Source organism: Dromaius novaehollandiae, chromosome 3, assembly GCF_036370855.1.
Source record: "Dromaius novaehollandiae isolate bDroNov1 chromosome 3, bDroNov1.hap1, whole genome shotgun sequence".
NCBI classification, from domain to species: Eukaryota; Metazoa; Chordata; class Aves; order Casuariiformes; family Dromaiidae; genus Dromaius; species Dromaius novaehollandiae.
In genome coordinates, this window is record NC_088100.1 from 27,831,301 (window position 1) to 27,855,169 (window position 23,869).

At 42.8% G+C, this 23,869-nt stretch overlaps 1 protein-coding gene across 2 annotated transcripts in view; it reads right to left on the reverse strand.

The window, feature by feature from the left end:
• Positions 1-10,490, reverse strand: part of COL21A1 (collagen type XXI alpha 1 chain) — a 111,145-nt gene extending 100,655 nt beyond the window's left edge. The window contains exon 1 of one of the 2 annotated variants that reach the window (XM_064508590.1): positions 10,339-10,490. The gene's annotated coding sequence lies outside the window, so the exon portion shown is untranslated. Of the gene's footprint in view, positions 1-10,057; positions 10,078-10,338 lie in introns of those variants that run through there. The other variant, XM_064508592.1, reaches the window with a different exon arrangement.
• Positions 10,491-23,869: the final 13,379 nt, after the last annotated feature.

The window sequence follows — 23,869 nt, forward strand, 5'->3', positions numbered from 1 at the left end:
CCATGGAAACTCGGCAGTCAAGTTTTTAATACTGTGACTTGGCAAATACCATCCACTTACCTTCAGCTGCAGCACTGCTGTGCTTCCCCACCGTCTGCCTGAATGCATGACCAGTTTTTAGAAGCTAGTGTAATCCTTCACCCCAAGCACTTCACTGGTCTTAATTCTCGACAGATTCTAATGGTTCATTTATTACCACCAGTCCATAGTTATGTTACCCTACCTGCACCAAAGTATATAAAAGAGTTTGCAAAGAAATTAATACTAAATAAGAGATGGGAAAATTCCTTTTCAGTAAAGTTCAATCAATAGTTATATAGTAAGGTATGTTCAACCCTGTAAAATAAAAATGCAAAACAAACATATAGTATTTACCCGCAAGTCATAAAACTAGCAGCTGCAGGTCGAGACCAAACCAGTCATTGTACAGGTACATAGTCTATCTCTTTCAACTTAAAATGACTGGATGATTCCTATTGCCAATCAGAAAACAAAATTAATTAATGGTGAACTCAGCAGATCTTAAAGTCTGCAACTGGACTGGAATTTGTTGCATTCAGGCCTAAATGATTCCAAAGGGAAAGGGACTACCCCCTACATTACATGCTACAACATTAAATTTTAAATAATGGCTATTCTATTTCAAGTTAGAGAATGTTTTGCAATGCTCTTACCTCCACCTAGTATTTCCTCCCATGTTAAAGAAACAATTGCAGTTCAAGAAGTATTCTTTGATATTCTATTCCCCCCAATTTGAATAATATATTTTAAAAATAAAAAACTATTGTAATAATTAATACTATGAGAATACTAAGCTAATACATTAAGGCACATTTTATAGCAGCCATATCTGCCAGTGCACAAATTATAGTATTTGGAGGTACTACAGTAATGCAATAGTTATGTGTCCGGTCTGTGAATTCTGCATGCCCTACACAATAAGCTAATTCATTTCATAAGTTTCACTATCACTTCAGAATGACTCAGTATAAAAACCTGTCATCTCCCTCAAAAAAGAAAAAACAAACTCATCTAAGGAATCTCTGATGTATAGCACATATTTCCAGAGATGGTATGTAGCATATCATATAGTGCTCTTTCACTTAAAGAAACTGATCCACTGTTTAACTAAAATGGTTTATCTTGCTTCTGAGACTTATTTCAAGATGTGTGATTGTATTCTCTACTCATATATGGTCTGCATAATTCATCATGATTCACAATTAATTTGCAAGTAACAGAATTAGCTACAATACCTAGCAACTACATCATGATCCATAACCATTGCTTTATACTTTAGATCTTTAAAATCAAATGCTATAATGAATGGTTTGTAATGAACTTGTTAAAGATGAACTCTATAAACTTACACTTTTAAGTATGTAGACACATGGTTGTTGGTTCTCGGACAGCATTGACAGTACTAGCATAGATGAAAAAAACACATACACAAACATAGAAAGAAACAATTCCTTTTCAGCCAATACCAGATGTTATAAAATACACTTCTGTTACAGGGAAAATCCATTCAAAACATGAACCAATGAAAATATAGAAGCAAAAAGGATTAGAATATATCCGCCTCAGGAAAAAGAATGTCATAATGTCTATGTCACAAAAGGCTATTTCACAATAATTATTAATATTTTCTATGGTATCAAAATATTATCTACTTTCTGGCCTATTCATTTTCAAAAGAAAAAGGCTGCCTTCTGTTTACTCAAACAAGAAAGTAGGTTAAGGATTTAAAGTGATTATATATTTTCTTCAGGAGTCAAACATCAATGCTTGAGTTCTGTAATGGAGTTTTGAGGATGAAAATCACCATATAAGAGAATTTTCAAATCTTTTTCATTTCTGAGCAAGATATCATTGCACATGTTTGCTGATGAGGGCAGCTTAGCTTTTCAAAGGCATTCTATAAATACATGTACCATATAGATTGCATATGTATACTTCTGTATGAGCAGAAGATATATATTACCACTCCTATTTAAAAACCAGCTAGAATGAACCAGGAAATGAATCCAAAACCACATGTGGTCAAAGTCTTGAGGAGCAGAGAGAATCAGATTTCTGCAAAGTACCAAAACTTTTGCAAGAAAAATCTTCGGTATTGGACAGCTCCCAAACAGTTCTGTTGAATGCCTTTTTCTTGCTTCTGTCAGGTGCCATAAAAGCATAAACTATGCACTGACTATAATGATTACTTAAAATTAAGTAAATGGGCATAAAAAAAGAAAAATTTCTTCTTTGCTAGAAACACTTCTTTTGAGGACTGATAGCTGATTTAAATCCAGGTCATTAAAGAAAATAAGAGATAAAATAATTGGAATGCCTTTATTCTTTAGGAAATAAAAACTATGTTTTTTCCGTGATACGGGTTGCCTTCCTAGTAGACAAACATGTGCTTCTGAAAATTAGGTGCAGCTCTCCACTCTTTCAGGCTCCTTAATGAAATGCTCTGCATCACAGCTTCCCACTCCTTTTGGCAAAAGTCGTCCAGGCTGATTTCAGCTGAGTCATGAGCACACCACGACCATGTGGGCCTCTCTGCACAGCCAATGGAGTTAATCACAGCGACTTACAATTACATTCCTTTCTTCTCGTTGCAAATTCATCAGGGAATAACAAATATAAAACTCCATTGTCTAGTCTTAAAAAAAAAATCCCTATTATTCCTATTCAACATATTTTCCTTCCCCTCCCCAACCCCATTCTTCTTCATGGTACTAAAATAGCAAAAACTCCTTTATCTCTTTATCTTCTACTGTATTTCAGGACTATATTTTTCACAGTTTAATAGATTGCCAGCATTTGGAAACATTTTATCATCAGTGATTTCTCATGATTTGTGCAACTTCCTTCTACACAGGACCTGAAGGATTCTTGATTTTACTTTTCAGGAATAATAAGAGTCTTCTGCAGGTATTTAATTGGCATACTTTATTTCCCAGTTCTTCTTTTTCTGCCAACTTACAGCCAGAGCTATCCAAAAAGCTATTTTATTTATTCAGTTGGTTTGGTTAGGGTTGCCATTCGATCCTCACTTTCTGTGTACTTCAGGATTTCTGAAGTACAAAGAGGACTCCTTCTCGGCAGGTGAAAGTGTTAGTGTCCTGTCAGTGAGATAATTAGGTTTTATGTCTCTGAAAATTCCCCTACACATATTAATACTTTTTATTTTTGGAATTCCGCCTAAAGTTTCCTTTCTTTTTAATTGCAAAGAAATAGGTGGCTACATTCTTTACATACCAATAGCTCCAATTTTCTTGGCACTACTTTTCCTCATTGCTCTGTCTCCTGAGCTGATGACAAATCTCACAGTATCTCTCAGATGTTCTGCTTTCATCTCTCACTTTCACCTGTCCCGTTCTGCTTCCGTCCTAATGGAAACTTGAAACAAAATGTGATAATTATGTAGATACTGGTCCACTTGGCAAGGAACTGGGTGCCTTTCCTTCCAAAAATGCTGACATTCACTTCAGTTCAGCTTATATTCTGTCAAGAGTAACCTGCTTTATCTTTCAGTCATGTGTTATCAAGGCCAAGATTCTAAGAAGTGGAGACTCCCATGTCCATCTCTGATAGGCAATCCTCTGACTAAATGGAAGTTCAACATTATATAAGTTTCCCCTGGGTTTTTGATTTGGACATAAATCGTAATCTGGGAGAGGCACTTCCCACAGAGTGCTTTTTGTCCTGAAACACGGCCTGCAGCTGAGGAAGAAATGGGTGCATGACCCTAATGGTCCACTCTCAATTTGTCTAACTTCAAGTCATATTTTGTATTTTGAAGAATTCATCTACCTGTTATTGCACAGGTGTGCCTCCTCTTCTCCACATATGACGCTGTAGCTACATTTAAACTTTATTTCTTCTGCTGCCTTTTTTTTTTTTAACCAGGAATATGATTCTATCTTTTCTACTTGCGATGAGGAGAGGGGGAATAGTGGGAAACCAGGGTCAAATCCCAAGTGCAATTAAGTATAAACATGCTGAATTGGTAGAAGAGAGCTGCAATTAAAGAAAGAAACATTTATGTAAACAGCCTTGCTTAGATCTCTTTCAAACAGAGACTATCCAGGCCAGACCTCCGAGGGAGCCATTCAGAAGATCCCAAGGCAGCTGTGTTTAAAAGACTCAAGAAAAGAAATGATTAGACTTGGGACACTCAAGGCAGCAGGTAATTTACTAATTGTACCTATAATTTGAACCTTTGAAGTGTTTGAGAAAAACAATTAAAGTACCACTTCTACACCTGCCTTTAAATGCACGCATTACACTATTAGCCTACCCTAATCACGGTGGGGTTGGATGGTCCCTCCCTGACAGCTCTCCTGCCAGCACAGCAAAAATTTGCATGGGCTTGCACAGCAGCAAGGCAAGGGTTACGCTGCAAGATTTTAAACTGAGCTCAAGAATTTGATATTTTAATAAATCCTACTGTTGTTAAAACTATGAAATGTTATCTTGACCTCTCCACATCAGACACTGCCAGCTGTTTTGGAATTAGGGAACTAATGCAGTGAAAATTGCAGTATCTACTGAGATCAACAGAAGCACAAGGTATTCTTGGTAACAAAGACTTGCCAAGTGTCTGCTCAGGATGGAGCTCACAGGTACTTCTGCTATTATAGCAACTGCAGCACTCCTCTTCTATAATGCCTTCAAATCACCTTTCTACATGGGCTCAAAAAATACAAAGCAAAAATGCTGCCACAGTTATGACTAAAGATAAAACTTTTGGAAATCATCAACTCTACTTCATGAAGAAAGTACAGATTGTTATAAAATATTTTGGAAAACACAAGAAGGCATGTTTTAAAAATTGCTGGCTTACTCTCAAACTAGAGCTAAGGGTTTTTTTCAAGTTTCTGTTGATGTAGGATATAAATGAGTTCAGACAAGCTGGAACATGTTTTATCATCACCACAGCTACATAGGTTTACACAAAAGAAAGGGGAGAAGAGTTACAAGAGTTTGGATAATGCGGTCAACACTGTACATTTGAAAAGCTGGAAAAAATATAAAAAAGACAGAGCTTTGGGCATAGTAAATGATCTTTAAAATATACACAAATGTTCTAAGCTAAGCAAATATCAGTGCTAAAGCACACTCCAACCACAAAACTTGGGACACTCTTCGTTCCAGCTACTGAATCTCCCCCTTTCAAAGACAGATTGGATAAACATGTATTTCTAGCACGTTCCACAGATAAATCATTTCAAAAATCCCAAAAGTCAAGTTTTGTTACACCAGGAAATATGCAGTATGCTACAGGCCCTTCAGCTATGGATATTCCATGTTTGGAAAGACACACTCAAAGCCATCCCAGAAAATCTTAACTTTCACATTAAAACATACAAAACCCCAAGGACCACTTCTTTGTTCAGGGTCTTCTGTAGCCATACACAGACACGCACGCAGATAAGGATGTAGTCCACTACAACTGGCAGATTTTACCTACACCGAAGAAGACGGGGACGGGAGATCGACATCGCACACCACTGATTAGCACCTCCTATTTACACAGTCCCCAGCTCGGCCACCAGCACTGAAGAGACATCAGTGTCCCCCACGGCAGCTGCAGGAACTGCCCTACCCCTCTCCCATACGTCTCTCCCACACGCCTCTCCCACGTCACTCATGGCAGCAAGAAAAGCAAATCTTCCTCTTCCAGGTTACTGAAGTGCTGTCTTTGCCCCTGTATAGTCCCGTTACCTTTTTTCATACCTCCTTTACCATCTTCCCCATAGCCAGAATGAGTGACAGTCAGACCCAGCCCTTTCCCCAAAGCCTAGGAGAGGCAAGAGAGTTTGTAGGGGCCAGAGGAGAGGGAAGAAAAACTGATAGCTTGAGAAAAGGTGGATGGCTGCAGAGGTGACAAGAGGGACCCATAATGTGGGGCAGCAGGGGAGAAGATGATGAGGAAAGCTGGTCTGGATGAAAAGTGCGAAGGAACAGGAGAGATGCTGCTGTCACACAAAGCTCCCCCAAACCCTCTCTGTCCTAAAAATGTACCAAGCCCTCCTAATGCCTCTGTCCCCTCTCAGCTCCCAGAAGACCCCTGTCCTGCCAGTCCCACACCGATAGCCCAGTGGCCCTGCCAGCCGCTTCCCAAGCCCTCCTGCTCTAGCACAGCAGCGATTTCTCCCAGCCCATCCTTATCTTCCCCCGCCATCTCCAGAGTCCACTCATTTTGCCACATCAACATTTACTTCTGTCCACATCGCTAAGAAGCCTTCAGCTTCCCCATCTTTGTTATTAGTACAGTGTCTCCTGCCTCAAACCAGAACTTCTAACCAAGCTACTAGAACTAATCATGGGAGAGAGAAAAATCTTGGAATATACAAGTCTGAATTATAAAGGGGTCATAAAGTACTAATGCGCAAGGAGGAAATTTAGATTTCCTATGTGCTAATGCAGTACTCTTTAAAGCATTACTTTGAACTGACAGGGAATTCAAGGAAAATTTAAATCACTCACTGGCGTGGATAGTTTTATTTTTCACCACATCAAGTTCAAACAAACTTCCCTGCAATTTGTGCATGTTCTTAGTTATAGAGAATGTATCCCTTTCCAATGTCTATCTGTTTTACTTAGAGCAGCTATTAACCTCTCTCTGCTTAAATCCTGTTTTATTACAGCATAAAACACACTGATAAAAAGATCAATCACTCGATCCAACATTGAAATTATTTAAATCACATAAAATTCCAAAAGACTGACATGTATTTACTTTGTACTCTTATTTCCATTCATACTATTAGCCAGTACCATCAACACTGCTCATCTCCTTGGTTTAAATCTGCTATTAGTCACCAACAGTGTGCCTGACATCTACCCTGGAAAGCTAAATCAGTCAGCACTGTTTTAAAATAATGTCTGTGCAGATTAATGGCAACTTAGAAAAATTTCTTTTGTGATTCTCATGGTACCATAGAAATTAGAGAGAGGAAAAAGCTTGTCAGGGCATTTAGTCCATGCTCCTGCTGGTCTAAGTCTTCCCACTACCATACACTGTTTTTCTCCAGGGTCAGCCCTCTTCTCAGTGAAGCCACACAGAAGCCTACCAGTGCTCAGCCTATTTTTCCAGTCATGGACAAAAGCAGGAAATAAATACTAAGCTTTGATTTTTTTTACTTAACAAAGCAATATTGTCCCATTTTAACAATCTCCTTAACAATTTTCTGCCCATCCCTAAATTTTACTCTGGACTGGTGGATATGGCCGCTTAGGAACAGGCCCTGGTCGGCGAAGCCCTCTGCAAGGCGCAGAGCAAGGCACGGCCAGTGCTGCTGCCCGGGGCGGACAGCACCGCGTGGCGAGGGAGGTGCGCGGGATTCGCACCGGCGGAGGACGCGGAGAGCGGCATGACCTGCACACCATGGCGCGGGCAAGCTGAGGACACTCTGGGAAGGACTAGGCGCTGGACCACAGGTCCCCGTTACAAAAAGCACGTCTAGAGGCCTCCTTATTTTGTGTAACAAGTGAAAACAAACTCTCTAGGATCACCCTTTGCAATTCACGCCCTGGGGCAGATGGCAAAACTCGCTGTTCAGGCTCTGCAGGCTCACCCTTCCCACAGTATTTGCATACTGTGCTCATGGATGGATTTTGTTTTCAGTTCGCAATTTATGTCAGCGAAGCTTTACATGTTCCAGGGCCCCAAAGCCCCCCCAGCCCTGCCTGTCCCCAGCCCCGGCCCCACGGCAGTGGGTCCCCCCAGGATCCTGCTCCCTCGGGGTCCGCTGCCCCCGCGATGCCCTGACACGATGTGCACAGCTATGGTGAAAAGCAATCAGAGAGAGACCCTCTAAGTAACGGAAGTAAAGGGCAAAACCAGCCCCAGAAGTCTCATTCCAGCTAGCTATTTCCACCATTGCTCAGTGAAGCCGCTTCTGAATCATTCATTTAGGGACACTGTTGGAAAGGAAATACTGGCCTGGGCAAAAAATGTGTTTAATTCAGCAGGATAAACTACACTTTTCAAAGTAAATTTAAGAACTGAAATATAAGAGAAATAAGTTCAAAGATGATGATCATAGCTAAGTAGAGGTAAGTTAAACCCTACTAGTCAAGTTTTGCCATACACAACACCCGAATCATAGCTGCATCATTGTGGACCACAAAAGAGCAACGTGATAGTTTACAAAACTGTACTTTTGAATTTAGTTCAAATTTCTTAACATTTACCAAGAAGACAATTTACTGGTTATGATGGTACCAAACCAAGATGTTCTTTAACTAATCATCTACCTTCATGGATCATTCTGAGACCTCCACTGGAAATGTAGTTTGAGGAGAAGAAAAAAATAAATCACAAAATCTAGTATAAAAGTTAGGTAATGAAAGACAATACATGGAAGATGGAGCAGTATTTACCTTATAAAGCTGCCTTTCTGAAATACACGACAGTTATCAAGAGCCTGAGTTCATAGGCTGGCCTTCTGGTAGCCTCCGCAGCCCAGGGAGTCTCTAAGGGAGCTGGAGAGGCCATGTAGTCTCGGTCACAACCAGAGCACACGGTCACCTTTGCCTTAAGCATTTCTGGCAAATGTTAGTTACAACCTGTTCTTAAAGGGCTCCAATGATGGAAATTCCTACCTAGACAACCAATTCCAATGCTTAATTACTCATAAAGAGAACTTTTCCTAACATTTAATCTAATCTCTCGTGTTGCGGTTTAGCATGCTGTTTCTTGCTGCAACTCCAGGGGACCTGGAGAATATTTTATTTCCCTCCACTCTGCTGCAGCCAGTTATGTATCTGAAGATTGTGACCACGTCTCTCATCACTCTTTGAATCCCTACACTATAAAAATCCAGTTCTTTCACTCTTTCTTATAATTATGTTTTCTAGCCCTCTGACCACCTTTGTTACTCTCCCCCTGACCCTGCCTAATTGGCTAAAATTCTGCTGGAGCTGTGGTGTCCAAAATGACATGCAGCACTGACACCAGATACAGACCCTCAGGTCATAACTAGCATTAGATGACATCGCACATCTTCTGCTACAGTGCTGTTATACATCCCACAGTGATGTTTGTCTTAATTTTTTTATGTTTACATATGTATGCATATAGATATGGGATAGGCATAGATGCATATAGTATGCATATACTATCCATGCATATATATGCATTAAAAAATTGTGTGGATTTTTTACTGATCCCTGTTCAGTTTGTGGCCATAACTTTTTGACCTTCCTTTTGCAGAACTGCCACTTTGCCAGAAGTTCACCCCACCTTGTACTTATGAAGTTTATTATTATTACACACATCACACTTGCACTTATCTTTACAAAGTCATATCCTATCAGAGTCTTCATGCTTGGAAACTATATTTCATAAGAAATTTAGGCAAATTTTCAGTGTGCTTCAAATACATATATTAGAACCATTTTTTCATTCAGTATTATATGTTTGAATATATAGTTTGAGAGACATATACTAAGCACCACCACAATCAAAAAGGCTTGGAGAAAACTTCCAAGTAAATTTATTAACTAAGTCTAATAAACCCCAAAACTCAATGTCTTCTCAGTGTCCTGAAGGCTGAAAGGCTTTGAGACCAACCAGTTGATTGGTTTTCCAGTTTCTGAAATCCCTCAGTCAGAGCGCAAATCCCTCCAGCATGGTGAGTACTACGTACACCTAAGCATTACATAACTAAGCAGTAGGAAACAGAAGTGGCCAGCAGAGGAAACCTTTCTTCCCAGGTAGTTCGCAGAACTACAGAAACAAGTATAATTGCACTAATTGTGCACATTTCTATTTTAGTCATTACTGTAATGTCTGAGCTCCCATGCTATGGAAGTTATATACACAGAGTCGGTAACTCATTTCACCCATGGTGCTAAAAGAAAGCAGATTTTTGTACCTTATAGGAGGATGTAACGTAATATAAACCATTTCATCTCGTGCCAATAAAACCAGCCAGGACCTCAAGCCAGCATGATCTGCATGCACACGCACAAGCCGTACTGCAGAAAAGCACACCAGGGACCCGCTCCACTCCCAGCTCGCTGCGCAGAGGAGCTCGCACTGACTTACTGTCGGCGGTGACACATGTCACTACGGAAGACCGACTGCTGCAGACCGCCACGGCTCCGTCCCCCGACGGCTGCACCTGCCGGGCCCGGCCGCTCCCGGCCCCCCGCGCTCGCCCCGCCGACGCCCGAGCGGCCTCCCCCGGCCCCGGCCCCGGCCCCGGCCCCGGCCCCGGCCCCGGCCCTGGCCGCGCCGAGCGCAGCGCAGCGCGGGCTGAAGCCCCGCCGGGGCCGCGCGGCCGCCGCTCCCCGGGGCGCCCGCCCGGCCCGGCCCGCGCCGCTCACCTGCCGACCCGCCAGCCCAGCCCTCCGTCCGCCGCGGCGCCCTTCTCGCCCGGGGCTGCAGCTCGCTGCGGCGCCGCTCTGCCCCTCCGCGCTCGCCGGCGCCCCGGCCCCGCGCCGCCAGCGGGGCCCGCCCCGCGCCCGCCCCGCCCGGCACCGCGCCCGGCCCCGGCCCGCCCGCGGGGGGCGCCGCCGCCTGCCCCCGCGGGGGAGCGGAGCCGCCCCCGGGCCCGGCCCAGCCCGGCCCCGGCCGCACGTGTCCGAAACGGAGCTGCGGCCGCCTCTTCGCTGCTGCTGCCGCCGCGCCGGGCCTCGCGCACCGCACCGCCGCCGCTGCGCGGGGAGCAGCCGCGCAAGGGCATCCCGGCGCAGAGGGGGAGCCGGCGGCTCCTGGGGCGAGCCGCAAGGCCCTTGGAACAGCAGCGCAGGCCGGTGGCTTGGGGTAACCCGTGCTGAGGCTCCCTTTATTTAAAAAATGCGTGGTTTGGGGAGTTTACTGCCGATTGTATTTGGCACCTCGCCTCTCCCATTACCCACGTGGTTTGAAGCTTTCTGAAGTGAAGCTGTCCTGCAGACCGTCGGGAGTCGCCACCTTGTCCTTCCATCAGCGCCCAGATAACCACCACCCACACCAGAGCTCAGATGCAGCAGCCCTTTCTCTGTGGCCCTGTTCGTGCCACTTCTGTACAAGTGTTGCCACGAGTTACCCAAAGGTCTCTCTCTTCCCTGGCACTTCAGATAACATGCACTAGAAGGCGTTGCAAGGGAATAATAGACTAAATCCTGCAACTGCAAGGCAACGCCCAGATGGACACCTTGAACAAATTGCTGCCCATCCTCCTGCACGTCTTTTTCCATATGAAAAGATGAGACAGAATGACTTTTGCGAACCCTGGCTGCAGTGACTGCTGTTTCCAGCAGTCAATTTCAGGCTGGTGGGACCACTCTGCCTTTGGGAAATGGGATGACCAGCAGTGAGTGCATGACTTCCAAGTGTGGAGAAGCGCTACCAAAGCCAGGAGCTGGTGTCCTTCACAGCCCTTACACAGACTTCCATGAACCCACACACTCAAGTGAGCCCATGACAACATGCTGCCATGCAACACCTGATCCATAATGGTGAGTGACTAACAACTGGGCAGGCAAGCCTGGCAGAGACAAGGTGCTAGTGTTCAAGACCTCTGGAACCATTCTCCAAATGTTCTTTGTTCACGGGTTGTACCTAAGTGATATGGATGAAATTATTCAGGACTTGGACCTCTGTGGATTCCCAGACTGTGCTAGCATGCTGTTACTGTGTCTTCTGTTTTTGTCAGGGCTTCATGAACCACTGAGGAAGGTTTATGAACATCTCCTCAGGCTTCAATGGATGGTCTCATGATGCTCATGTTTTCCATAAATTGGATCTCAGCATCAGTGAGATACTGATAGCTTCTTTGTAAGAAGGGACAGGACCTTACATAGTTTTCAGGTCCCTATCTACACTGCGGGAGGTGGTGCACACCTCCTGTGTGGCTGGGGCAGGAGGCCTTACCCTGACTACAGCAGTGCTCATGCACAGTCTGACCATGCCTTTTCCACACTGATCAGGTGTCTCTCTACCAAAACCTGGCAGGCCTCCCTCTTGTCAACAGGTAAGGTTGTAATGTTCCAGATACCATCAAAATTATGGGTACCCACTATGCCCTCCCGCATTACCTCCACAAGGATGCAGGAGAGGCTTTTCAGCCAGCTGAACAGAGAGGGCAGTGGCTCACCATCCATGGCCAGCCCCCCCATGTCCGTGGCAAGCAGCCAGGACACCCAGGACCACGCGCATTTCCAGGGTGCCATCTGTTCCCTGACTGCCAAGGCCTGTGACCATGGCGCATGTCCCAGAGTGAACTGCCTGGGGCAAGGGGGCTGTGCTTAGCAAAGTAAATTCAATGCCTTTCCCACTTCAGTGCTAAGACTAAGGAATCATATTCACATCTCTTGGTGCCATCCTGCACCTGTACTGTCACAGGCAAAAGAGGACAGGGAGATTTTCTTACCCTTCTGCTTTCCTTACCATTTGGACATTTAATTCCTTCACTCCCACTGCCACTTAATATACCAACTATCTTGGGCAAAGCTAGCCTACATCATGCATATATAACTTGTGTGCACACATGCACTTTTTCCCCTTTCCTGGTAGCTTTGCCAGATAGCTGGGCAGCCCTCAGCAGGCAGACAAGGACTCCCCCATCTCGCTTCCTGAGTTGTGACTGCTGCTGGCATTTCCCACTCACAGCCACACTGCCCCTTCCCTCTCTCCTTTCTTGGCTAATGATATGCATCTTACAGAGCTCACAGCCAGAGCGACAGCCCCTTTGCTTTTCCCGCACACTCCTCCGAGCGCTGGGGCTGCTGCTCCCAGAGCCCACAGCAAGCACATTCCTTCCCCTCAGCCGGGGAGGGCTCTGCGCTCCCTGCCCTTGCCCAGCTTCCCTGCCCCCTGCTGAAGGTCACCCTGGGAGGCCGCCGCTCCCCAGGCCAAGCCGCGGCAGAAGGCAGCTTGAGAAAGCCTAGGAAGGTGGGAGGCCAGCTTACACTCCTCCTTGGTCTTCGGCAAGCAAATCCCCACGCACGCGGTGTGTGACATAGGGTCTGCTCAGCCCTCCAGCAACAGCACACACCCTCCTGCCTTAACTTTTCATTCAAGTTTCTCTCCACCTCAGAGATCTCGTCCATGGCCAAGTCTCGCTGGCAGCCTGCCTCCCTGCCTCATGCTCACTCCTCGAAACCATTAACTTGTCAGATAAATGCAAAGCTGTCTGCACATCTCCCTCTACCAGTAAACTGGAAGCTACAATTCCTGTCCTGCCCAGCAGTTCCCAGAGGACAGGCCTCTATTTCCCTTCCTTCACCACAGCACTAGGTCCATACCAAGCTGTCCGCCCATTTTCCATCTCCCAAAAAAGACCAAAAACTGTCACTCAGGGGGTAACTGTGCCCTACCACCTCATGATGGGCAGTTAGCATTTCCCTGCCTCACAGATGCATGTCCATGAGGGTCCCAGAGGGCCTTGTCCTCCTGTGAAAGAGTATGTGTGGAAACAAGCTTTAGTTAAGTAACATGACTCTCATTAGGATGATAAAAACAGGTTATGGAAGCAAACACTGAGAGAGGTAACAGGAAGCGAACAGATTGCAAGTCCTATCCCATTAAACAGCAGCAGAAGTGGCAGCTTTCATCGGACTGGATCCCGGTATCACAGGGGTCAGAGGTGCCCACTGAGGCTCAGAGAATGCACCCGGCTCACTGCATGGGTCACCTCCCGTACGAGTGCACAGACAGGGACCTACCTGTTGTTCCTTATTGTACATTCAAGGCTGGTAATGGAAAAAGCAAAATGTGCATAGAGAAGACTGGTAATATAGGGGATTCTAGTTTACAGTTTTTGTTTACTTGTGATGCCGTATTTATAGGGGATGAGCCTGGGCCTTTTAGGAAAGTCTTAACCTTCCCCAAGAATGCCTAAGTATAGGAGGGAGGTGAGGCATGTAGTGTTGTTTTGTCTAAACTTTTTTTTTTCTTATGGGGAGGAAATGACGTGACAAAAACCTCTATGCCAGGTTGCTTCACAGGATCCCAAAGCAGGGACCTCAGAGAATAGCCCAAAGGCTGTGCTTATAGGTGAGGCTCTGCTTAAGCTACGAGGAGTTTAGCATTCAGCATTTGTAGACATTTACATGAGCCATGGGGAACCCTTTTTCCAAAAAGAGGTACTTACAAAAGCTATGCCAAAAAGCCATTGATGCAGCTTATGAGAAAATAAGTTTTGTATGGTAGGACACGAACAAAGCAGACATGGATGTGTGTGTGCATGGGCACATGTGTGTGTGTGCGGAAGAGTTCACATATGCATGCGTGTCTGGCAGGAAGGAGGGGGAATGCAGCTTCACTAGTTCTCTGTGAAGGAGTACATGTGTTCTCCCAAGCAGAATGGACACCTAATTGAAGAAACTGTGGGTGACGGATGCATAAGGGTCCCATCCGCAAGGCTCCCTGGTCTCGTGCTCGAGGTTCTCATCCCCTCTGCCACTGCCATTTTCAGGATCTGAGACCGCCTTGTCTTCCTGATGCTAAGTGTGCTTGTCCCAAGACACTGTGGGCACAGCTGTACCCATGATCAGTTCATGTATTTTGCAGGCAAGGTAAACATTATTGAAAGACCTCAGCTTCCCTCCTCCCACCGTCCTTTCAGGCTTTCCAAAAACCCTTACCTATGTACAAGTTTGTATTCACACAGTTCAGCCAGGGGACAAATCTAGATTAAAATATGTGCATTTAACATGTAGCCCCTTTTGAGGGCTGCTGAGCAGCAGCAGGTTTTTGTGAATGAACAAGGCAGTAAGTGTCCGTGTTATACACACACACAGATGTAGTTCAGGCAAAGAAAGAGCTATCACCTTCCAGTTAAGTGCAAATGGGAAAGAAAGAAAACATTAACCCTGCTGTTGTCTGGCTATCTAGATGCAACAAAGGACCAAAAGATACTTTTCGTTGTAAATCTTATTCCGGATAAGGAATTCTTTGTTTCCCATCCTGGCTTTGATGACATATTTGGAAAACTGATTAGCAGAGCAATGAAACAATAGATATCTCAGTTGGTGATGCTGTAGCTTGACTGCTGTCAGTGAAGTTCCGATGATGCTTTGTTTCTTGGGAATCTGTTCAGAAACATCATAACCTTATATGCATAAACTTTGCATTTAATAGGATCCACAATGATGTCTGAAAAATTATAGTAATAAATCAGTGGTCTCAATCAGAATTAGTTCTCTCATCACTTAAATCCACCAGTGATCACCTAGGCTTCACTAATGTGAAGACTTCACAAGTAAGACTTTTCTCTGTTTAACTTACTCAAAATATGGGATAGGCAGGTAAGTCTTGTTATCCCTCAGCCTAGTCATGTTAGAAGAAGTCACACGTGAAAGCAGATGTGGATACAGCCTCCAGTAGCTCATTGTTTTACCCATATGATGTTTATTCACTCATGAGAACTCTTCTACCATTAAATTATGAACATGGCGAATTTTGATCAGTTCTTTATCGATAATATTTGATATTATTACCTAGACTCTGAGTATTAACAGGGAGAAAAGAATAACATTCTAATGTAAACCATACAAAAAGGTATGGTACCCAGTGCAAAGTGGCTTATTGAAAGTATCCTGTATGAAATAGAAGTTAGTCATTTTGAAGTCTCTGCTACATTCCCATGTTGCTTCAGGCAGTCAGAAATTGCATCACCCCCCTTCCCACATTGTGAAAGTTCTCCGTGTCTTTCTTTGTGTCTGGATTTTGTGGTTTCAGATGAAGTTTCTGGTTATTTTACAAACAAGTTACAGTAGCCAAGTCTATGTGGACAGAAAATGGTTTTCTTGTAGAAAACCCAGGAGTTATATTAAACTAAACCCATATCAGCTAAATATGTTTTAGATTCATGTTTTACTGACTGACTTTAAAAACAGTATCCTCCTATGCCTATTTTTTCCCCTGATACAGGAATCACATTCTGTAGCCCTTACTCTTCCTTGCTCAAGCAAAATTTTTATTTTGCCATTTTTTCCTCAGTAAAGTTTTAAAGGACTAGATATTACAAAGAGGAACATAGGAACACAGTTTTGCTGTTTTAACTAAACAGAAACATTTGGAGAAGATAAAGATGCACATTAATATACAGTTCTTGATTATAGGTCTCCTTCTGTAAAGACTTTCACACTGGTAGCTTTACTGAGAAGAATCACATGGTGGGTGTATTAGTGTTTGCAGGGCATAATCTTGAGGATGTGAGTAATGGAGGTAGCATGACTCATCACTGCAGAAATCATATAAAGGTCAATTCTCCCAAGACCCATCTCACCAGCCACAAATTGTCCTTCTCCTTCTCCTCCTTCCTTCACAACAACAACCCGTGGCCCTCTCCCATGCCCTTTTGTATGGGACAAATGAACATACGAAGTGGTGGGGAACTGAAAGACTGGTCATGAAACAGCATCTCTTAAATTCACCATCCATGCTGCACAATGGTTAAAAAAGACATTTATTTAGATTATTTATTTCCAATGCAATACAGTGTTAAGGTAGTGTAATTTAATTAGAGACATTTATATAAGCTATTCTATTTGTTACTAGCAATCATATGTAAAATAGTGACATTTTAATGTACCTCAGGAGACTAGGCTGATATTTAATATATTCAAGCTTGACCTTTTCCACTAGCTTCAAACATGGTTTCTAGTTTTCAGATTAGAACAGCCTAAACTTTCAGTGAAATTCTGTGGTGACAATTTCTTTACTTTTGGCCAGGCCTACGATCAGCAAGAAAAAGTAGGAAGCCAGCCTATTTCTGAGCAGTATATTCAGAGATAAATGTTGATGAGCTGGATTTACATCCGGATATGATAGACAATTTTTATGGGACCAATTCCACTCCTAGTAAATAACAACACTTCTATTGACCTCAACAGATGCCTAATAAATGAAGCATACTTACACTTCTAGTAAACATATGTTTGCCTGTGAAGGACAATATTTAGTAAGAGTTTAGGCTATGTTCAGGACATCAGGGTTACACTCTGCACCCCAGTGAGGCTCGTACATTAGTCCAGTACATTTTTGACAGATATCACTTCAAACAATATATGAAATCTCAGTAGACAGGGAAGCTGCAGCAATCATGCCATTTGGAATTTATGCTGTAAAATGAGCATTTACTCAAATCTGCTGTCAGCAAGCACACCACATTCTTCAATCGTCTCTGGAAGATCAGACTATTTTTTAATGAATAGAAGTTTGACAACTTTATTGTATACAAGCATTTTTGTATTCCGCATCACTTTTCCAAAAATTTCCTTTGGTTTACCATATTGGCATAGTGAAGATGGTAAAATGAATTCTGTATATCATGAGAGAGCAGGGACTGGGGCTGGGAAAAGGCAAACTAGAGCTAATGCAGGAAAAATAAACAACTGGAAAATAGTAGTTGGAGCCCAAGATTTGCAGAACAGAAGTTTCCACAATCCCTGTCATTTAAGCCATTGCTTAAAAACTCTTGATGTTTGGAAAGTTGTATTTCCATGGTTAAAGTGATAGCCCTTAACAGTTTAATGATAATAATGCAGGCACTCTGTGCCATGGATACAGGCACCTAAGGTAGGTGTCCACTTCAGGAACCTTTGGCTCTCTACATAAAAACTGAAGGGGAAGGCTTCTCCAGGACATGACTAAGAACACTTAGATTAGGATCTTATCCTTTATTAATACTACAAGGAGCTCAAATATGGAAGTTCCATAATGCGAATAACCCTCATGGATGAAATAGGTCTTTCAAAACTGGGGTAGCACATTTGATTTTTAGTAACAGTGGTAATTAATACAGGAGAAGACAAGAGTACTTAGTGCATAGGAAGTGCATAGAAACTTTCAAATTTGGAACAGAAAAAGATTAAGTCCTTGGGCTTTTCAAGATTTTACAAAAAACATACAGATTTCTATTCACAAAAGGGTGAATAAGTGCTACCCCCCTACACTGTGTAATGGTGTACTAATTCAGTAGGCCCTTTTAAACCTCCAGAACTTTTCACAATATGACGGTCAGCATGATTCAGGATACAGAATCTGGCCCAACATATATCCTTTCCATACAGTCAGGACCTATGGAAAGTTCTCCCAGTTAAGATCACTCTGATATGCTGTTACCCCCCAAAAAAGAAAAAAAAGTGAGATTTATTACAGCTAGAAGGCTGCACATAACAAGCATTAGTATTCTACTATGTGGTACTGCATGGGTTGGGGAACTACTAGCTTCACAAGCTGTCTTGTAACAGGCATCCTGCAGACCTTATCATGAGCTACTTTCTCCTTTTGTGAATTATTATAATCCACATTGATCAGCTTAAGCTCAGGACTGAATTTAGACCAGCTGTAGGCAAAAAAAGTGTTCCTAATACATTTGCACTGGCTAACACCCACGATTTTGCCTGTAACTCAATAATTAACTTACAGCAGTTCAATAACATACCAGTCCCAAATCTGATTTCGATTTTTGTAAACTATATAAGTATCATTCTAGGAAGCACCTCCACTGAGAAGTGTTTCATTCTAGCAGGGAGTTTCTCTGTTGTTGCTCTGCATATAAGGAGAATGAGAAGGAAGTTCAGTCCTGCCTGCAAATGCTAGAGGCTTTACTTGCAGTATCCTAACAATTCTTTGATTTCCATTCACAACTATTATAACTGTTGACTTCTGTAGGGAGGGTGGGGGAGAAAGAGTCACCAGCAAGCTGGATAAGCCTAAGATTACTGACCTAGTATATTCAGGAAGAACTGAGACTTTAAGCAGCATTTAGAAAACACTGCAAATAAAAAGTGTTTTTAACTGTTAGTCCTTTTTTAAATCTTAATTTTTAGATACCTCTCAATATGAAAAGGCTGTAACTTTAAGAATTGTCTTATTTGTCATCTCTGTTCTAAGCAGAAGGAAGGATGTGCAGAAAGGCAATTTTGATGGAGCAATTCCTGTATAGTTCTGTTCAAGAACTGGCCTGAGTGTGATAAACTGCCGTGCTGCCTGTGGCACCAGTAATCCAGAGAGGAACCTGTGCCCAGGGGCTCCAAAGCCTGAATGAAAAGTCATTTTGTAAATGGTTTGACAGGAATTTTATGACTTCCTGGTGAAGAAAGAAAACACAGCACATAAAATGATGGTCCAGAGTTAGAAGCAATGAGCAGAAACTGGCATGGAAACTTCATGGAAGCACTTTTTTTTCCCCTCAGACGCAAAACATGTGTGATTGATTGCCAATGTAATGGGAGAATACTGAAGGACTTGAAGGAAATCTCTCAAAGACATCACTGATCAGATAAGAGAAAAATTGTTTCCTTAGTTGGCTCCAAGCCATATGCTATTTACAGGTGAAGAGTCATTAAATGGTAGAACTGCCTGTGCAGAGGAATTTCACATTATAGGAAAAGAAAAATCTGGCATTACTGTAGAACTGGTGGCAGCTTTTGCAAGGACCTGGGCAATGTCAGAGCTTCCAGGATTCCTGGAGCACTTCTCTACAGACATCCAGGGTTGAGAAGTGACTACACTGGTTACCGACCTTCGGAAAAGAAATTGTGCTCACGGGGTTGGGCTGAAGAAAGCGTACTTAGTGTTAATCCTCTGCCACTGTAGACAAGAAGACAAATCCACCTTACATTTCATGTTTCCTTTCACAATGCATTTTCTTGTGTTGTCATGGTACTAAAATTTCTAATCAAGGAGTTTTGGTAATGGATTTCATGCAAGTCATAAGAATTCCCATGCCACTAATAGGACAAGCTTATTCCTGAGTATTTGGGTGCTTGATAAAAATAGGAAGAACTGTGACCTCTTGAAGCAATGGCCTTGCCTCTACAGGGCGACAAAGAAGACATTCTCATTAATTTCCTTTGGAGCAATGGCTCATAATATTGTTAGAAAATAAATCCTCATACAAAAGCATCTGCAAAGTTAAGAACCACTGTTTAAAACTGGGACTGCTGTTTTGCAGAACTTCAGTTCAAGCTAGATGATGGATTAAGTTTTAAGAGAAAGAAATAACTAGGAGGAAGTTCACCTAAAGAAAAATATCAGACTGTGATGAGGAGAGTGACAATGGAGCTGGAGCTTCTGAGTTTCTAAGAAAGACAGAAGTCAAAGGCTGCGAAGCAACCCAGGAGTCAAGTCTAGGAGCTGACTCAACAGAAAGATATATAGAAAGCAATGAAAGGAAGTGAACAGAGCGATTTTTTTGTACTTTGTGTTCTCCAAGTGTAATGAATAGCTTGTACATATGATCAGGAGTAGCAGTGAAGCATAACTCATGGAATATTCCTGGAAGGCAGCCACCTCCTCCCCACCATTGGATTTTCTAGCACATCACGTAGTAGTTAAAAAGAAATTAAATTTCACGCTAGACGATGGCTTGAAGCAGCAATCACCATGATCTTCCCCAGTTGTATTTGTATTAAAAGCATGACAGAGACATGAAGGGGTATAAAGGTTTCTGTTCAAAGAAGACTTCTTTCACAGAGAAGTCAAGATCACCATCTTATTATACAAGAGACACTTTGGATACAAAGGGAAGAGCAAAATAAATTCATAGTTTTGTTCATCCAATACATGTATATTCTCCAAGTCAAGTATCACTCCAGGATAGAATAGGGGGAAGGGGAAGGGAGGGAAACAGCCTTTATCATAACCTATGGATTGCTTCAGCGCTGCAGAATGCCTTTTAGACTCCTGAATGCACCAGGGACCTTTCAGATATTTGTAAAAAGTATAACACAAGTCCTGAGGAGCAAAATCATCCTCACATACTTAGATGACTTCATCTGTTCCCATAAAACATGGGTGGAACATCTGTTAGAAGTGGAAAGGACTCCAAAACTTTAAGAGCCAGGGTTTAAATTTGTAAGAAATAATGCTTATTTACGAAGAATCACACAATTTTCCTGGGACAAAAAGTCAGTGATGGTGGGCTGGAGCCTTCAGTCCAAAAACACAAAGTTAAAATAACGGAAAGTTCCTGCATATGTGAGGAGGTGCACACACTTCTACAGGAGCTTTTTACATGATTTTTTTTTTTCTTTTTATAGGGTAGAAAGTACAAGCTACTCTCTTGGACCAAGAAATACTCAAAAGATTAATCCTGAAGGAGGACTAGACTTCTGGCTATGCTAGGGCCATCACAACTGCTTGCCACAAACCTGTGATAACTCCAAGGTTTTGGGGGATTTTTTTCAAAGTACAAACTTAATAAAAAATGACTGAGTTCAAAGGGCATAGGACAGAAATTGTTGAAGGCCAAGAATTAAAGGAGAGAGCTACAAAGGTTCATTTGTTTAGTTACTGTGGAGATCCTCCAGTTTTATCACCTATATACTTACTAAATACAGACCTTGCATGTATGTAGACCCCAGATCCTTGCAGTGACTCCAGGGACGATTGTGAAGTCACAATCTGCCTAAATATGCATTCAAAGAACACCACGATGCTAGAAAGTGAAAAATGGTTGTTGATATTTTTAGCTAAAGACCTAGCGAGAATAGCCTCATCCTGAGCTTGGGATGACTTCTAGGAAGCATGCTGAAAAAACTAAGAACAGTTCAAGAAGGATTAGTCCAAGTACCAGCTGCTGTTTTTTTAGGTCAACAGGATGATTTAGCCCATCGAAGCACTACAGGAACCTCCATAGGGTGAAAAGGAGGCTATGGCAGAAGGCCACTTTGTTCATGTACAGCCATTGAGATCAAGGTATATTTGGATGGTATGTAATGAACCTGCACACACTGAGCACTTCCCACAATAAATGACTGTTTCTGGATCTTAGGAGTCTTTGGCTTTACAGTGGAGGCCCACATATGAGTCATGGCGGTGGGAGCCTAGCCTTGGGATACTGCCAAGCCTTCGCCACATCAAATTTCCAGGCTGTGGCAATGCCTAGAAGTAGGTATATCCCCACCCCAGTGCCAAACCCTCTTCATAAGTGACCTTTCAGAGACAGTGGAGAAGGCTTTTAGCTGATCGAGTCACATGTACTAATTGTACTCTACCTCCTCCAAGGAAAAGGCCACAAAGCAAATGGAAACATTCGAGGAATTTCAGGCTAGATCACATAGATCTAGGTCCAACTGCAGGCTAAACCTATAACCAACTACTGAACCTGAGTAGACAGAGGAACATGGCCACATGTGCCAGACAGCAGACTATGTGGGCTCCTAATAGTTACAGAAAAAAAATAGTTTGAAAAATAGTTTTCATTAATTATTAAAATGGTTAGTGAAAATCAATAAAAGTCACCTATTAATTCCTAAAATGATAGTTCAAGGCAAACAGAGGGCATGTAAATCAATGAATGAATCATGGGAGAGAAAAAAACAGAAAGAAAAAAAATCACACACACTATCAGGAGCTACCTTTCTTTGTACCAAGAAATCACAGTCCTTGTCCTGTATCATCCCTAAGAGATATTTGTCTAATTTACTCTAAAAAGTGTCCAACAATAAAGAATCACCACTTTCCCCAGCAATTTATTATAGGTTTTATTTACCTATATTGTTAAAAGTTTTACTTCTTGTCTAGCCTTATTTTTGCTGGTTCATGTTCTAGCCTCCCATTTAAAAGTTTTGTATTTTCTAAAGTATTATAGAAGTTTGTGAAGAGTAAAGTCCATGTACTCCACCCGTACCATAACATACTTTCCAGCAGATTGTCCAAGATACCACAGATTTACTTTCTACCCCAAATATATAATACATACATATATAAGTATATATAAAATAATGTAAAACTCATGATTTCTAGTAGTATAGATAATAGTGTTGTGAATTATCCAAGCTTTACATTGGTTTCCAATAGAGTATTTTATAACCAGCACACAAGCTTTTTATTTATTTTGATTCCAGTGTTCTAATATTGTATCTCTAAGTACCCAGTTTTCATCATGCTCTCTTCTTACCTGCTCCAAGAAATAGCCACTGTAAGTGTATTTTTCCCTGAATATTTCTAATGATTTGCTAACCATTCACTTGCAGTAATATGATGACAAAACTGGGAGGAGTGGCTGATAGACCAGATGGTTGTGCTGCCATTCAGAGGGACCTCGACAGGCTGGAGAAATGGGCAGAGAGGAACCTCCTGAAGTTCAACAAACGCAAGTGCCCAGTCCTGCCCCCGGGGAGGGGAATAATCTGAGGCATCAGGATAGGCTGAGGGCCAACCAGCTGAAGAGCAGCTTTGCAGAAAAGGACCAAGGTGTCCTGGTGGACACCAAGTTGGACATGATCCAGCAATGGTCCCTTGCAGCAAAGAAGGCAACAGCCTCCTGGGCAGCATCAGGCAGAGCATTGCCAGCAGGTCAAGAGAGGCAATGCTTCCCCTCTACTCAGCACTGGTGAGGCATTTGGGCTCCCCAGTGTAAAAGACACATGGACATACTGAAACAAGATGTTGAAGGGATTGGAGCATCTGTCATACAAGGAGAGGCTGAGAGAGCTGGGACGGTTCAGCCTGGAGAAGAGAAGGCTCAGGGGAGATCTTTTCAGTGGGTATAAATACCTGGCCAAGGGTGGGAAATAAAGAAGACAGAGCCAGACTCTTCTCAGTCATGCCCAGTAACAGGACAAGAGGCAAGGAGCGCAACCTGAAACACAGAAATATAAGAAAAAAAATTTACTGTGAGGGTGGTTAAACACTGGACTGGAACAGGTTGCCCAGAGAGGTCATGGAGTCTCAATCCTTGGAGATATTCAAAAGCTGTCTGGACAGGGGCCTGGGTAACCTGCTGTAGGTGACCCTGCTTGAGTAGGGGGGGGGGGCTGGACTGGATGATCTCCAGAGATCCCTTCCAACCTGAACCGTTCTGTGATTCTGTGAACATAAATATATTTGGAAAATGAGATAAATAGAGAAATAACTATGTTACAAAAATTAGATTAATGGAGGTTTTTGTAAAAGGATACTAAATTTCAGTTA